The sequence below is a fragment of the Dasypus novemcinctus genome, chromosome 1 (assembly GCF_030445035.2).
Source record: "Dasypus novemcinctus isolate mDasNov1 chromosome 1, mDasNov1.1.hap2, whole genome shotgun sequence".
Lineage (NCBI taxonomy): Eukaryota > Metazoa > Chordata > Mammalia > Cingulata > Dasypodidae > Dasypus > Dasypus novemcinctus.
Window position 1 is genome coordinate 157,559,474 of NC_080673.1, and position 18,460 is coordinate 157,577,933.

Consider the following 18,460-nt stretch of genomic DNA (forward strand, 5'->3'; position numbering starts at 1 on the left):
CTGTTTTAAATGCTACATCACTCTGGTTATTAGTTCCTGGGCCCATTTCTTAGTTTTCTATATACTCCTACTATAGTATATAAGAACCTCTTTTTTTTTTTTCCTTCTTTATTTTTTTTTAAATGTTACGTTAAAAAAACCTGAGGTCCCCATATACCCCCCAACCTCCTCACCCCACTTCTCCCACATCAACAACCTCTTTCATCATTGTGGCACATTCATTCCATTTGGTGAATACATTTTGGAGCACTGCTGCACCACGTGGATAGTGGTTTACATCGCAGTTTACACTCTCCCCCAGTCCACCCAGTGGGCCATGGTAGGACATACAATGCCCAGTGTCTGTCTCTGCAGTACCACCCAGGACAACTTCAAATCCTGAAAATGCCCCCACATCATATCTCTTCTTCCCTCTCCCTACCCTCAGCAGCTACCATGGCCACTTTTTCCACATCAATGCCTCAGTTTCTTCTATTACTAATCACAATAGTTCCATAGTAGAATATTAGTAAGTCCACTCTAATCCATACTCTATTCCTCCAGCCTGTGGACCCTGGGATGGCTATGTCCAGTCCCCCTCTATATCAAGAGGGGGCTTAGATTGCACATGATGATGGATGCAATTCTCCTGCTTACAGTTGTAGGCACTCTTGGCTCCCTGGTGTGGTGATTGACCTTCTTCACCTCCCTGTTAGCTGGCCTGGGTAAGTCCAATAAACTGGACAGTAAGAGTTGCAAGTCTGCTGAGGCTCAGGACCTGGCTGTCACATGGACAGTCCAGAGATTCAGGTCTCCTGAGTACACACCAACCCCAGCGCCAACCACAGGCCCGGTAAAAGTAACAGAAGAGGCATGTGTAGAAGTGACTAGGGAGGCCCTCTGGCTTTCATGTACTGCTTTCAATTGCCCGTAGCTTTTAGTTATTTTTCTAGGGCACGGATGATTAGCAATAAACTATCCAACCCTATTGTCTTTGTAGTTACCATATCAGCTGTATTTCTCAAACATTTGATAAATTACTCCACCCAGCGCATTCCTTTCTATAGGTACACTTGTGGGTTTTAACAGTTGGATTATCCCCTTTTGCTAGGGAACGTCTTTCTCCATCTACCACCAATGATGGCATCTCACTACTGGTCCAGCAGTGAATGATCTTTTTCAATAAAACCATCTTACCATTTGCTTTCTCGAACCTCTCCTGGGAATATTGCAAGTTCAGTTTGCTGGAAGTGGTCCCTGAGATGGAGATTGGTGTACCGGGTATTCATTAAGCATCAGAACTTGTGTGAAGGAGTGGAGAGGAAGCAAGATCAGATTGAGTGAGAAATTCAATTGCAATGCACACCCACCAAAGATTTGGCCAAGTCCATGGGGAGAGCTGGAGTGTATATAGTCTATAAGATTTGTTCCAGGTTGGGCCAAAATAGCTTGGTTTTCATATACCCACCAGAAGCAGTCATTGGATATGGTCCTTCATGGAAATGGTGTGCCCTTGGATGAGGTAGCTCTCTGCAGCAGTCTGCAGCTGAGGCAAAGCACAAAGGAGCTGACAGCTGGAGCAACACATCCTTCCTTGAAGGGCAATCTGGTAATAGAATGAGGTCAGATCACCTTAATCCAACAGAGACTCAGCTAATTTTGCTGGTGTGCAGTTTTTGTAAGTCTCCACCTACCTCTGGTTTGTCCATTCCTACGGTGCAGCTATCCAGTGGTCCCAACAGAGAAACTGGTGCTTACTACATCCCCCCTCCTTCTTGGGTAGTATCAAATTCTTTCTCTCTCTCTCTCTCTTTTTCTTTTCAGAACAATGAGACTGCTGGAAATTCCACTTGCTTTTCAGAGATTTTCGTAGCTCTTTAATCTTTTGTCCTTTGTGGTGAATGCCTTGAGGGGAAATTCTCCCAAGTGGTGGGCTCACTTCTCTGTCTTTCCCTTCTGACCATATACTTTGCTCCTTAATACCAAGCTGCTTTGGCAGCACCAAATTCTAATTTTCATTTCTTCATCCCAAAAGCTCAGGGGCTTTCTCTGCCTCTTTGCAGAGGCCCCATGTTCAGCTTCTGTTTCTAGCACAACACCAAGAACTGGCAAATTCTATAAGGGGAAAAGCATCCTTACAATGTAGGCTCTTTGCCTACAAGATATCTTCCCTCTGGCATCTTTGCCCCTCATGTTTTAATTGTCTTGTCAGTTCCCAGATGCTTTTGAACAAACGTTTCTTGTATTTATCTGACTTTTCTAGTTGTACTTGAAGGGTCCATTGAACTGTCACAGGTTACTGCATTGCAACAAGAAGTGAAAGTCTTATTTTATTTCTGTTTAACACACTGTTGAACAGAGGCCTGCTTCTGCATTGGGATTCCCTCCAAAAGATCGTACATGATCACAAGGATGAGTGAGAATGTCTGAAAGAGAAATTCTTCACCATCTTCTCTTCTACAGCTGCATTTGCTCCTCTTCTGATAAGAACAATATGGTTTTCATGAGTAGTCAACTGGCCCATGCGGCCTGTTGATATGGGATTTAAAAATCCATGGAGAAAATGTGAAAATCAAAACATCATCTGCGTTTTTTAAACACCGATGGTCAAAATCAAAACAGTGTCAGTTCTTGAAACTCAAAATAATATTACCAGTATTCTTTAATGGCTCAAACTGAAATACCGCTTCATATCTTAATATTGGTTCTCCAAATATTGGAGAAGATTGACGATATTGGAAAAGATCTTGGCAAGAATAACAAAACATTTACACTTAAAAACTCATATTTAGAGAGAATAGAGATGGTCTAAGTACACTCATCTGAGATCCCCAACTTGTTTTTAAAACTCCTGCTGTAATAATCTTTTTCCTGTAGAATTGGTGTTTTGAAAATGAGTCTGATGCAATATTTGCCTAGAATTTAAATTATTCTGTCTCAAGCTTAAAGAACAAAAAGGATGATAGTCATTATATGTACGTTCATAGTCCTTGCACTAGGGGGGATGCTCCTGCTGGCTGTGATCTTTGTAAATATGCATGAATATGATTTCTAGCACAGTCACTAAAATGTGTTCATTAATTAAAAATATGCTTGCTGTGGGGAAAAGGACTAAAGGAGCTGGGGGAAGAGAGGCAGGGTGGGCTGGGGGAGAAAGGGGGAGGTAACCCCATCTCGAAGATGCCAGCCTGGATGTTTCCACCTACTCGGACTCTGTAGGTCAGATCTGAACGTGGTCTTCATAGTCCGCTCTGTGATTGTGTCATTGCAGCGGGGAAGAGACATTTTAAAGAGCATCGCTCTGTGCGGGCAGCATGCAGCATGCTTTTCTGAACCCTGTTCTCAGTGGCAGCGGGAGATAGACCAGGAACATGGTCCCGCGGGATAGCCAGGTAGTGACCGTGGAGGGCACCGACTGACACGCGGCACACCTCCACCCTTGTGCTGGGGAGGGCAGTATTACGGATGTCTCATTGGCAGCTTCTCACCTGCATTTAAACTCTGTTGTTACGGCATGTGAACACTACCTGATGACAAGGACGCTGATGACAAGGCCCCTGTCCTCCCCCAGTGAGCACGTTCAGGAGCAGAGTGCCTGCACGCAGCGGCTCCTTTCTGCCGCAGCAGTTGGGACTAGGCACCGTGAGCTCAGCAATCAATTCCAGCCGGAGCGGGGCGAGCAGCCGGCCCCGTGAGCCCCATGATGTTCAGTAATCTAGACCAGCGGACGCCCTTCCCCAAGAGATGCCTGCATAAGCGCAAGCAGCCTGCAGAGGAGCGAGGCAGACAGCTCCTCCGAGCCCTGGTGGATGAGTCTGCTTTTTCAGTGAACCGGTTATCAAGATTCATTCTCGGGAAATGTTTTCAACGGGTTCTTTGAAAATTGTGGCCAGTGGAATGAATGACAACCAGAAAGCCAGTGCCAACACGTCTGACCAGTCTTTTGTTGTTAAGAAGATGCCTAGGTGCCCAGCCAGTCTGACAACCATGCCGGCAACGTGGCACCGTTGCCCACGGCCTCTCCTGCAAGAAAGGCTCAGTGGTTTAGGTGAGGAAGCCGCATCTGAGAAAAGTGGTTTTCAGTGTGAAAATCCTGAGGTTGGCCTTGGTGAGAAGGAGCATATGAGATGGTGTTAAATCTGAACCTCTGAGCTCTCCTGAGCCCAGGTTGAAGTGAGGGATGTGAGGGCATAAGCAGAAGGCAGTGAATCTGTGGAAGTGGAAGGAGTTTGTGGTCAGTGCTGAGAAGATAGACCTCAGCCCTGAAGGCAGTTAAGAGGAGGTTTTCAGATTCCCAGTCAAGCACTGACAGGGTAGGTGATATCCATGTTTTGGAAGCCAAAAATAACCTAGAACCCAAGTCCACTTTCAGCATTTCAAATATTCTTAACAAGAGCCGAGGCGGTAACTTCAGTGCAAACCAGAACCATGACGGTAACATCCCAAACACCACTAGTGACAGCAGGCTGAGGGGTGAGGCGTCTTATTTGTTGAGTCCAGAGACTTGGCCTGCAGACATATCTTTCTCTGGCTCTGGCTCTTTATGGGAGAACCTGTTCAGTGAGCCTGCAGACTCCAATTTTATTAGGTCTCTGCAGGAAGTGGTAGCCCTGCCATGTGTGCAGACTTCAGGCTACCAAGGAGGAGAACAGTTTGGGGTGAATTTTTCCAGGTCTGGTTTGGGCCTCCAAACCTCCTTCTCGAGGGTAACAACGTGTTCCTCAAGAGGAAGAGCCAGTACCTTCCCATATTACTGCCATATAGCTCCCCAAATACCAGTTGTAACTTCTGTCAGGAGCTCACAGTTTCCAGAAAACTCTGTCAGTTCCCAGCTAATGATGAATGGGGCCACATCCTCATTTGGAAACAGTCATCTTTCCTGGTCTGGTTCTCCTCAGTTGACCAGGGCATGTGCTGATGTGCTATCAAAGCGCAAAAAGGCCTTCTCAGGGCGCAGCCTCTTGGTTGTAGAGGGAGCATGCAACTAGGCCTGCAAAATCTTCTGTAAGACTTTTCTGACCCTAGATTAAGAGAAGCACATCTGTGTCCACACAGGTGAAAATATTTCAATAAATTAAAAAAAGAAAAGTAACTTTAAAAAAAACCCCAAAAAGCCCTATGCCTGCTTAAAATGTTTAGTCAGTGCAGCCACCCATGTAGACATTCTAAGACTACCTGCCTCCACTAGCAGAGCAGCAACCTTCCCAGCCTTTTGCTCTAACCCCATCCTCTTGAGACAAGGTTGATGCCAGTTTTAGGACTGAAACTAAAACTTCTATTGGTAGATGGCTAATGCCACTGGGTTTGGGGCTTCAGGCTGCCCAATGGCTCTTGCAAATTTTGACAATAATAATAAGTGGAGAACTCCTAAGTGTAGTGCTTGTGCTGCTGTATTTCCAAGTGCAGTGAATGACTTGGTAGAGGGATGTACTCCCTGAAACCAAGCTCTTCCTGAGGCCTAAGTAACGCAGTCATAAAGTTTTGTATTGATGTTGTTTTCTAGTGGTACATTTAAAAATTGAAGGGCAAAAAAAATTTTTTAGCAATTTTTGTAAAACTCCATGAAGCATCTAATTAAGTTTTCTATGCCTTCTATAGGAATATTATATACCTGTACAGTGATGCAAAATGCACTTAAATGTAACCATTGGCGACTTTGTACGTTTCTAATGCTTTAAAGTATATCGCAAGCTAGTCCTAAGCCTCAGAAAATACTGTACCTTTTATTTTTGTCTGATTTGCAATCACAGACACTACTTTGATGGTGCTGACACTGGGTGCAGAGGGAGCATACTCTTGGACTATTGGTTGTATATACTTTTGAATACATCACTGTTGAATAGAGGTTTTAACAATGATTCCTGGTTTTAAAAACAAAGCTGCAGGAAACAGATGTGGCTCAACCAATTGGGCTCCTGTCTACCATATAGGAGGCCCAGGGTTCGATACTCAGGGCCTCTGGTGAGGGCAAGCTGGCCCACGCAGCGAGCTGGCCCACACAGAGTGCTGGCCCGTGCAGGAATGCCGCCCCATGCAGGAGGGCTGCCCTGCCTGGGAATGCCGCCTAGCATGGGAAAGCCGCCCCATGCAGGAGTGCTGGCCGACGTGGAGAGCTGGTGCAGCAGGAAGATGCAATAAGAGACACAGAGGAGAGAACATAAGAAGGTGTAGCAGAACAGGGAGCTAAGGTGGTGCAAGAGAATTATCACTTCTCTCCCACTCTGGAAGGTCCCAGGATGGGTTCCCAGAGCTGCCTAATGAGAATACAAGCAGACAAAGAAGAACACACAACAAATGGACACAGAGAGCAGCCAAATGGGGGGAAGGGGTGGGGGGTGGTAGAAATAAAGTAAATCTTTAAAAAAAATTAAAACAAAGCTGTAAATGGAGTATGTACTTGTAGGGAGTGACAAGTAAGGTGTTTCTTTATGTGCTGTTTTAACAGTATTTTAACCAACTTGTATTACAGATGTCACAGTTCCACCTTTGGAAGTCAAAAAAGAGCTATGTTTGTCTTTGCTCTGATAATGTGAAGTCCTGTTTTGTGGGATTTTTCATGGCACATTTACCCTTTGCTCCATCCAGGAGTCTGGGGCCAACACATCTCTGACACATCTTACCTGAGGATAAGCCTTTTCTACACTTCTTCTCTTCACACTCCCATGCCTCACATGGCATCTTTCCCAGGCCTAGATTACTGTTTTTAGTTACAGACTAACCAAGAAATAATGCCAACCCCTCCCCTGCCATGTTTTTATTACTTTTTATTTTTAGGCCTAGGACTTTGTATATGGGAAGCCGTTGCTCAACCACTGTGAGACACATTTGCTCCCCTGAGCTGTTTTTTCATTTGTTTTGCTTGTTGTTGTTGTTAGTTTTTTTTTTTGGAGGCACCAGAAACTGAACTCGGGGCCTCCCATGTGGGAAGCAGATGCTTAACTGCTTAAGCCACATCCATTCCCCTATTACTTTTATATACTATAATTTAAAAGTGTAGACCTTAAACAGTTGTTGTTGTTGCTTCCCCAACCCAATACTGAACGTTTAAAATTGTTTGAAATCTAAATGTCCCAGTATTTATGAATAAATATTTTCCAGGCTCTGTAAGAGTAGATTAGGCAGCCTGTGCTGTGGATGTCTCTAAGACTGTTAGAGGCTGCATTTGGGCACTGCCCAGGGCCTCTCTGGGCCCCACTGCCTCACTGCCCTACTGCCCCTTCGTGTCTCCTGACTCTGTGCCATCAGCACTCATGTACTTCCAGGGGAACAGCTCAGGTTGATGTGTCTTAGAACTCATGAAGTCACCTTTTAACTCATGCATGAACATGAGTCTCATTTTTTAAATACAGACTTTTAAGAGACACTAAACCATTGCGCATAATTGAGAGAATCCCTCCTTTCTTCTGTTTAGAAAACTAAGTATTTATGTGTAGCCTGAAAAAAAAGATACTGTGTGCTCTTTCCTCTTAATTTAATATGTACAGTTAAACCCATAATGTTCATAGTAGGGTTTAGGATCTCCTAAGAACCGATTTCCAAGGAGGAAAGCCAATAGGGAAATCTTTATGGTTCTTCTCCTTTTGAACGGATGTGGGAACAAGACCAATGGAGAATATGGATCACCTGTGAAATTCATTTGTATATGGCTAATTGTGCTACTTGTTAGCAATCATGTTCTGACTTGATGTGAGGGGACTATATTTTGTGAGATGTCAGTGTCTGTGAGATGATTAGCCTTGGGAATCAGGTGGGTCGACAAGGCAGAGAGGTCCTGTCAGGGCCCAGCGGGAGGAGCTGGTGACACCAGGAAGAGCAGTGGACAGCCCTCCTTCCCTGCCATCTTGATGAGGCAGTGACAGGAGCCTGCCCCTTCACCTTGGCCTTAAGTGGACTTTGAATTTGGGGTCTATTTCTGCTATAGCTGCAGAAATCTCACCTCTCCACTGCCAGGTGGGCCCTGGACTCTCTCATCTACCTCTTAGTCAACTGGTGTCTACATTTGAGAAGCAAGTGTGCAGGCCAATGACCTTGTGCATGCTGTAGCACTTGAAAAATAATCCAGAGGTTCATTTGAAAACCGGTGCCAGGTTTCCTATGCTGTACAGTCTCTACCTGAATTATAACTAATTTTGGGTACCTGAATTTTGATTAGATAGCCTTAATTATAGCCTGGCATAATCATGTAGATTCCTCTCCAGTGATCAAACCATAAAGTTCTGCCAGGACATCCATATCAGTGGTGCTATATTGGTCAAAATTTGAGATTTTAAAATAAAAAACTTTGAATGTTCCTGTCTCTAAAAAAAGAGTTAAATGCCAGTGGAGTAGAGTCAATTACATGAAGGATTCCTGAAGATTTTAAAAGGGAAATGGTTCTGCCAGGCAAAGAGGAAGAGAGAACATGTTCTGGTGGATGTATTCACCACAGTGAACTTGTATTGGGCATCAGTTCCTACTTAGTCCGTGAATTGAGTGATGACTAAACTTTGCCTCCGGTTTCAGTCTTCTCCTTCTGCATTATAGAATCATTCTTGCAAAGAAAATAGCAATCCCTCTTTACATTACGTATCCCATCGTTCTCCTTTCCAAATGCTTTCACAGCTGTTAGCTCATTTTTGCCTCCAGAGCAAATCTCAGAGGTATTATCTTCATTTTCTAAATTAGGAAACTGAGTTCAGGGAGGTCACTCCAAGGTTATTTTAAAATCCAGATCCCAGGTTCTATCCTTTACCAGAGTCCACCATCCTGGGACTATCGTGGGATTTGATTATTAATCGTTGAATACTACCCTGATTGCAGGCACTTCTTACTAGAGCTCTCAAATGTCTTTTCAGACAGAATCAAGCCAAAACCCACACCGTATGGGTAACAGCTTTCCCTAAAGCACAGCTCTATAAATTCAATTCATCTTCTCTTAGCATCCTTGAAATCTTACTCATAACATCTAAAATATTTTGTTTTTATATGAGAGACACATAGTCATCTTAGCCTTTCTCTCTTATGTCAATGCTAAAGCAAATAATGTGCTAAAGTGATAATGCTGTGAGAACTGTTCTTCAGAGGTTTTAAAATAAACATTTGTCTGTGTTTCCATAGTTGAATTGTGAGAAGGCAGAGGGCTAAAGGTCAAGGTTCATCAATCACTCTGAGCTTTCTGACTAATCCTTTACCTTGTATGCAATTGTATATGGAAGTAGTTTTTAAAATGGTATTTCTGTGGGTCTGAAGCACATCTCCCCTGCCATAAAAGAACTTCAGCCATTTATTTTCCACTTCCTTTTTCTAGAATCTTATTTTCTTTGTCTAGTTCTGGTTGCTGATAGTGACCATTTCAGCATATTTGTAGCAAAATAGTAGTTCCAGGATGTTGGTAAAACACGTACTCTGAATTTTTTTCTATTGAATTGCTGGTTCATTTGGGAGAAATAATGCAATACTATTTCTTAGTTGTACTTAGTAGCAGTGTTGCCAGAGCTAGGTGATTATAGCATCATGGAAGTACTAAAAACGAGCTGTATACTTTCTATTGCAATGACTAGTCCTCTATAAATGAGATTTTCCTGGAGCCTCAAATTTTTCCACATTTATAAATTATTAAATATTAAATTATTAAAGTATTTTCTTTCTTCTATTTGTAGTTTTTGTTTGCTTGTTTTGTCTTTTCATCTTTGGCACCAAATTTAGGGTCTGAAGACTTATCTCAAGTCCTGACTGTGCCACTTTATAACTGCGGCACAGTATATAACTTGAGTAAGTTTTTAAAACCATTTAAACCTTTTTCCTCAACTTCACAATAGATTTGAATAATACTATGTGAGGTGTAGAGCTGTTTTATGGGCTAAATGAGGTAATGCATTTAAAAGTGTTCTGGAAACTACAAAGCACAAGGCAAACATGAATATTTTATTTCAACAGAAACTTACTGAGCATAGTCTATATACCAGTCGATTTACCAGAAAAGGAGCTCCTAGGCAAGCAGACCCAAAGACAAGGATTAGAGCACAAATGATACATTTGGGAGAGACAGGGGCAGTGGTGGAGGAGTGGGAGGATGACTCAGAGAGCCAGTAAAGGGTAACTTATTAAACCAGCTATCACAGTGGGCAACTGGAGCTGAATCCCACAGGAAAATCTAGAACTAGTTGTGACAGTTTGATGCTAGACAGACCCCAGAAAACCATGTCCTTAGAGCTAATCCATTCCTGTGGGTGTGAACAGATTTAAGGTGGGACATTTTGATTAGATTACTCCAGTAGGGTGTGACTAAGGTTGGGTCTTAATCCCTTTACTCGAGTCCTTTATAAAGGGGAGGAATATGGAGAGAGAGAAAAGCCCAAGGAAGCTGAGAGAGGAAGCCACAGAAACCAAAAAGCTGAAAACCACGAGATCCAGAGGAGAAGGGAGATATCGCCACGTTCCTTCCCATTTAACAGAGGAGTCCTGGATCATGGCTTCGGATCTTCGGAGAGAGAACAATGCATGATGCCTTGATTTGGACGTATTTCTCAGCCTTGAGACGACAAGCTTTTCAATTAATAAATCCCCCTTGCAAAAGCTAACCCCTTTCTAGTATATTGCTTTCAGCAGCTTTTAGTAAGCTAAAACACTGGTTCAGAATTGGCCCCTCAGAGGCGTGGCGAGATCTGGGGTATGCGTTTCCTTCCCTCGGTTTTGAAAGTGATGGCATCTGCTACATCCAATAAGAGGTATGCGATTGGGGAGGAGGAAGTACTAAATAAACTTTTCTGGAACCTGCAATCGGGGCTTTTGTCTCTGTTTTTTTTTTGGCCTGTGGTTTCCAGAACACTGTTCTGTCTTTTTCTGCTTCCAAACATGTTGGCTATACCCCAACCACTTTTACCTCGATGTTGGTATTCGACAGGATTCTATTCTCAGCCCTCTTCTCTCAATACGTAAAATAGGTATTTTTTGAGAAATCTCACACTTGTTTATGGCCCCTAAGTACTGATGGCTCTTAAATCTTGAGTTCATTTCAAATTTTATTTCACTTTCCTTCCTTTCAGACCCGTATTACCCTATCCTTGCTTCTACCTCTCAACTTAAGCTAATTTTTTCCGCGTCTCCAAAGGCCTCCATCCATGTTGCCAAATCTCCTGGTGAGTTCTCAGTTCTTCTCTTACTTGACATCCAGCAGCATTTGCCATAGTTGCTTATTCCCTGCTCCTTGATACACTCTCTTCTCTGGGCTTCCAGGTAGGTTTTTCTCCATCTTTAACCATACGATTTCAGTCTCTTTTGCTGTTTTTTCTAAATTTCTTTCACCTCTAAATATTGGAGTGCCCCAGGGCTTAGTCCTTAGATATCTTCCCTTTCGCTGATTTAAATTCAGGCTCATGGCTTTAAGTATCATCCATACACTGGCAACTACAAATGTGCATCTCTAGCCTGCATCTCTTCCCAGAACTCTGGACCAGTATGGATATGGTGTTTGTGGTATGCACCTTCCTTCTATTTATTTCCACTTGAGTGTCTGAAAGGCATATCAAACCTAACCTGTACGAAACTATTTGAAATTGTCCCAAATTTGCTCCTCTTCCAGCTTTCTCCACCTTATAAAGTGAAAACTTTATTCCAGTTGCTTGAGCCCAAAACCTGGGTCATCTATGGCTCTTCTCTTTCTCTCCTGCACTCACCTGATTTGTCAGCAAACCCTATTGGCTCTACTGTCAAAATATATACACAGTCCGACCAGTTCTCACCACCTCCACAACCACCACTTAGTCCAGACCACCTCCTTGCTGCCTCTCTAACCCCCGGCAGGCTCTTTTCCAACAGCAGTGATAGGAATCTTTTAAACTTTCACATCTCTCGGCTGAGTTTTCTAAAGGCTTTCCATCCATCCCATTCCCTATGAAAGCCTCTATTCTTACAACCCTCAGGGTTCTTCATGAGCACTGTTGCATCGTACATTTCCAGGGAAGGGCCAATCACACAGAATTTGGTGTAAATAGTGCCTCTTGGAGTTGTGCAAAAGAGAGATCTTGCCTTATATTATTTGGTCCCCATGACTCTGGCTTCTTTCTTAATAGTTTGCTCTCAAGGCTCCAGCTACTCTGGCCTCCTTGACATTTCTTAAATATGCTAGACTCATTCTTGCCTCAAGGTCTTTGCCCTTGTTTCCTCTGACTGCATTACTCTTTCCGCAGATGCCTGTCTCAGTTCTTTACATCAGCTGCAAGCCCAGGTCTGTAGGGCTGTGAAGTAGGGTATGGTAAGGGAGTAGTCAAAGGTAAGGTGAAGAAGAGGAATGATATGAGTAGCAGTTATAGTTATTCTTGTCATTTTGGGAGCCACAGAGGAAATAACACATAAGGATTCTTTATAATCTTCATGGTCCACCTCTCTGATACTTGAATTTCATTTTGCTGTGACTTGACACTTAGGTTTTTAAAGAATATAAAATTCCTAACAACTGCTTTTGATCCTTGAACCATGAGGAATGTTCGTCTTGTGTATTTCCACTGTTTTTCCACGAGAACCACAGTCTGGTTCTGATTTTGCTATGCCACAAACTCAGTATAATGAAGCAGTGCCAAACAAAATAGGTTTCTTGTTGAGTCTAAATACTACCTGCTCTCTTTGGGCTCAATAATTTTTGTTTATAGATCATTTGAGATTAGGTTTCTATCCTCTGCCAAATATTGCTTTGCTTGAGGTGGCACAGTGGTTCCTAAAACAGAAATATAGACGATTCCTTTCCATGTCTGCATTCATTCCTTTTACTCTTTACAATTTAGCTGCATGGCATAGAGCTTGATAACTCAGAAGCCCAAGATCAAAGGATGGTCCCTGGCTTCTTACAGAGTATTATTTTGTTCATTGGTAAAGACCAAGGATAGCCTCACTTTGTTCAATATTGTGCCTCACAATCAGATATCCACATTTGCATTCCTATAGGTTGCAATAAAAAATAAGTATTTTTTAGCAATAAAAAAGAATTCTTAGTTTTTAATATATGTATAATATTAATATACATCTCTCTAAGCCTATTTTGATCAATAATCACTTTTGACCACTCCAGGAAGAATGTGACCATTCACATCCTAAATGATTCAAAATATCATTTATATTTATTCTAAATCCAACTTTATACCTTCCACAATGATCATTTAAATCACAGCAAGATGTATCTTTAGAGAACCAGGTAGATTAAAAAATTACTGTTTTAAAAAAATATATATATATATATATAAATAAATAGTAATACATATGACTAGAAAACTCAGCTTAGGTCTAGGTTTCATACTTGCTTCCCTAAATTCCCAGGATAGGATGCTATCTATATCTTCTTGGTGGACCTAGTTCCTTAAATTCAATCAATTTTCCATGAAATGGAGCTAAAATGATGTGGCACTTGCCTGTGACTCAGACATCCTAGAGTTTTGAACTCTAGACTCTGTGCCACTCACTGAAACTAATGCGTGATTCAAAAATAATCACATGAAATTCTGTGAATCTCTCTGACATTGTGATTTCATTAGACCAAATAGCATAGCAGTCTTCATAACTCTAATTCCACTGGGCTCAGCAATTGGGAAATGATTGCAGTCTCCATTTTCATCTGCTCAATTCGTATGTTTATTTTGTGTCTGAACCCCTGCACACTCTTAAACAAAATGAGAGAAGTACGTGTTGAAGAGGCAGTGTAACAAAATGTTTTAGAGCTGTAGTCTTTTAAATATTTTTGTTTGTGTACCTCTCAAAAGATTGAGAAATTATATACCCCTTGCATATATTTAAGTTAATATCTAAAAAAATTTAAATCATGAATGTAATATTAGCAAAGGATGTAATTTTACATATATTATAGTAGTTGACATTGAAAAAGGAAACACTTATATCACTCCTACATGTATCCAGTGGAACTTAATATCATAGTGATTAGAAATCACCAACCATTTAGAAATTACATATTAAAGCTCTACTTTTAACATCCAATTTTATATTGCTCCTTTCTTGCTGAATTTTATTTTCCTTCTGCCACAGAATTTCATCTGATGCAGTATCTTTGTAATGCTTAGAACTATTTTTTATCATCCTGTTATACATCTCTGGAAAAAATTCCTATAAAGTAGAAATTACTTTTAAAAAATTTCCCTCAATCATGAGACTCTGAGTGTCAACAATTTTTTGATTAATTTATCAGAATTAGCAATTGCTATTTAAATCTGTTATACATTTTATTGCTGTCATATAAGCACTAACTCATGAGCACAGATTTTCTTCTGAGAATTTCATGGTTTTATGTTATGTTTAAGTTTATGATCCATGTTGAGTTAATTTATGTATCAGGTGTGAGATATAGGTAAAGGCCTTTTTACTTTCCTTTTTTTTCCTTTGCATTTGGGTGTTCAATTATTCCAGGACTATTTGTTGAAAATTGTTTTTGGTACCTTTGTCAAAAATCAGTTGACCATAGTTATGTGGGTCTATTTCTAGACTCTCTATTCTGTTCCATTGGTCCATGTGTTTACCCTTTCATCAAAACCACATTTGATTTGCAGCTTTATAATAAGTGTGATAGGATGAGTTATTCAACAATCATTTGGTTCTTTTTTCAGATTTTTTTGTGTTTCTAGTTCTTTACCTTTTTATATAAATTTTAGAATCAGTTTGTCTAAGTCTATTCAAAAACACTTCAGGGATTTTGATTGGAATTGAGTTAAATGTATAGATCAGGGAGATTTAGCATTTTAACTATATTGAGTGCTTCAGTCCAAGAACTTGCTTGTCTCTTCATTTATTTAGCTTTTGTTTTATTCTGTCATCAGCATTTTATGTTTTCAGTATGTAGATCTTGCACATATTTTGTTAGATACTTTAGGAGCTGTTGTGAAAGGTACTCATTTTAAAATATTGGTTTCCAATTGTTCATTGCTTGTTTTGATAAGCAGAATTCTAAGATGGTCCCCAAGATTCCAGTCCCCTGGTGTACTCTCCTTCTGTAATCTTCCTTGCTTGATTATGGGCATAAATGTGAATATGATGGGATAGTCTCTCTTGTGATTAGGTTATATTATACAGCACAGTTGACACTAGGAGTTTGGATAGATCTTATGGTATGTGAATATATCTCAATAAAATGGCTTAATAAGTATGCAAGAATAGCCAGAAACAGCAGCTATATATAGTACAGGAAGCAAAAAGAGATTGAGAGGTAAAGAGTTTTCATGTTTGTCTGTTTTTTGTTTATTATTTTTGAAATAATGAAAATGCTCTAAAAATTATTGAAGTGATGAATACACAACTATGTGATTATACTAAATACCATTGATTGTAAACTTTGGATGAATTGTATGCTTTATTAATATGTTTAATTTGTTTTAATTAATTTGTTTAAAAAATAAAAAAGAAAGATAAACTGTCCTCTTATGTAGGGCCAACATAAGCAGATAAGCCCTTAAGCTAATTCTCTCTTCCTAGTAAGAGATAGATTTAAAGTATGAGGAATTCAGTGTGAGGGCAATTCTCCCTTTTCTGAGAATCTTTGAAGATGAAAATGTACAAGTGGTAAGAAATGTGAGTGACCTCCAGGAGCTGTGAGTGGCCCTTGTCTGTGTTTTCTCTTCTTCCTTTCTTTTTTCATTCCTTTGTTTCCCCTTTCCTTCCTTATTTTGGATTATTTGATTTGTCTTTTAGAATTCCATTTTAATTTTTAACTACATCTCTTTCTGTAATCATTGTAATGGTTTCTCTAAGGACTACAATAAACATACTTAACATTTTATACTGTACTTGGAATTAATATTATATTTCACTCTTCAAGTACTCACTATCTTCCTCTTTTATATTGTAGTTGTTATATGTTTCATCTACATACATTGAAAGCCTCATCAGACCATGTTATAACTTTTGTTTTAAACATTTTTGCATCTTTCAAAGAACTTAAGGGAAGTAAAATAATGTACTATATTTCCCCAAATATTTATCATTTTTGTTGCTTTTTATTCTTTATGGAAGTTCCATGTTTTCCTTTGTTGTCATTTTCCTTTCATTAGTTCAATTTTCTTTAGCCTTTCTTTTAGAACAGGTCTGCTGGAGGCAAATTCTCTTAGTTTTCTTTCATCTGAGGATGCTTTATTTTATTTTCATTCCTTAAGGATATTTTTGCTGGATATACAATGCTGTCTTGGCTGTTCTTTTTGTTCAGTACTTAAAATATTTTTCCACTGTCTTCTAGACTGATTTCTAATGAGAAATCTGCAGTCACTTAAACCATTGTTTTCCTATATGTATTGTTTTTTGCTGCTTTCACAATTTTTTTCTTTAAATTTGTTTTCAGCTATTTGATTATGATGTGTCTGAGCATCATTTTCTTTAAGTTTATCCTATTTAGAGTTCACTGACCTTCTTGAGTCCGAAATTTACATTATCTATCAAATTTAGAACATTTTCAGTCATTTTTTTCAGATTGTTTTCATGTACAAATAGTACTCTTTCTTTCTAGATTTTACTGATATCAGTATTAAATCTTTTGATGGTATCCAACAGGTACATGGAATTATGTTAATTTTTTTCCAATCTTTTTTCTTTTTGTTTTTCAAGTTGGATAATTTCTATTAGTTTGTCTTCAAGTTCACTGATTCTTTCCATTGGCATCTCTATTTTTTACTGAGTATTTTCTGTGAAATTTTTACATCAATTTTTGTATTTTTAGTTAAAATTTCCATTTGTTTTTTTCTTATGGCTTCTGCTTCTCTGCTGAGAACTTTTTTTTTGGTCTTTATTTATTTTTTAAAGATTAAATTAAAAAAATATGAGGTCCCCATATACCTCCCACCCCCCTCACCCCATTCCTCCCCCCATAACAACAATCTCCTCCATCATCATGAGACATTCATTGCATTTGGTGAATACATCTCTGAGCACCGCTGCACCTCATGGTCAATGGTCCACATCATAGCCCACACTCTCCCACGTTCCACCCAGTGGGCCATGGGAGGACATACAATGTCCAGTAACTGTCCCTGCAGCATCACCCAGGACAACTCCAAGTCCCCAAAACGCTTCCACATCTCATCTCTTCCTCCCATTCCCTACTTCCAGCAACCACTATGGCCACTTTCGCCACATCAATGCCACATTTTCTTCAATTACTAATCACAATAGTTCATGAATAGATTATCAGTAAGTCCACTCTAATCCATACTCTATTCCTCCATCCTGTGGATCTTGGAATGGTTGTGTCCACTCCACATCTATATCAAGAGGGGGTTTAGATTCCACATGGATGCTGGATGCAGTCCTCCTGCTTTCACTTGTAGGCACTCTTGGCTCCATGGTGTGGTGGGCTGCTGAGTACTTTTATCGTTCCATTCAATTCAAATTTTTTGACCATTACTTTCTGGAGTATAGTTGTAATAGCTGCTTTACAGTCTTGGCCAAATAATTCCATATCTAGGCCATCTTGGGGATTTTGGCTGTTGATTATCTTTTCATGTGGGGCTTTCTGAGATTTTCCTGCTTCTGTAGGTCAAGTAATTTTGGGTTATATTTATTTATTTATTTTGTCTTTATTTATTTATTTTTTAATGTTACATTCAAAAAATATGAGGTCCCCTTATACCCCCCCACCCGCCTCACCCCACTCTTCCCACAACAACATTGTCCTCCAACATTATGGGACACTCGCTGCACTCCGTGAACACATCTCTGAGCACTTGCTGCACTACATGGTCAGTGGTCCACATTTAAGTTTACATTCTCCCCCAGTCCACTCAGTGGGCCATGGGAGGACACCCAATGTCCAGTAACTGTCCCTGCAGTACCACCCAAGACAACTCCAAGTCCTGAAAATGCCCTCACATCATATCTCTTCTTCCCACTCCCTACCCCCAGCAGCCATCATGGCCACTTTCTCCACCTCAATGCCACATTTACTTCCATTACTAATCCCAACAATTCTGGAATAGAGCATCAGCAAGTCCACTCCAATCCATACTCCAATCCTCCATTCTGTGGGCCCTGGGATGGCTATGTCCACTCCACCTCTGTATCAAGAGGGTGCTTAGATTCCACTTGGATGATGGATGCAATTCTCCTATTTGCAGTTGTAGGCACTCTTGGCCCCCTGGTGTGGTGGTTGACCTTCACCTCCCTGTTAACTGGCTGGGGTAAGTCCAATAAACCAGAGGTTAGGAGTTGCAAGTCTGTTGATGCTCAGGGCCTGGCTACCACATGGACAGCCCAGAGATTCAGGTCCCCTGTGTATACACTAAACCCCAGTGCCAACCATAGGTCTGATAAAAGTGATAGGAGAAGCTTGTGAACAAAGATCACATCTGAGTCCAACTCCATCACACTCAGGAACACAAACTCCAAAGTAGGGCCAACTGACGTGGCACTGAAGTCCATCTGCCATGACCATAGAACCTGTGGGTCTCTGTAGCCCTCACAAGAACCAATACCTGGGGTTGTACCTACTTTATCTGTCTCTGGGACTCTGTCGAGGTGTGTGTAA

At 40.6% G+C, this 18,460-nt stretch overlaps 1 protein-coding gene and 1 pseudogene across 2 annotated transcripts in view; both read left to right on the forward strand.

Moving 5' to 3' along the window:
- CORIN (corin, serine peptidase) overlaps positions 1-18,460 on the forward strand; it is a 291,946-nt gene that overhangs the window by 131,516 nt on the left and 141,970 nt on the right. The window lies entirely within an intron of this gene.
- LOC139438652 (zinc finger and BTB domain-containing protein 5-like) lies at positions 1,466-5,200 on the forward strand (annotated as a pseudogene).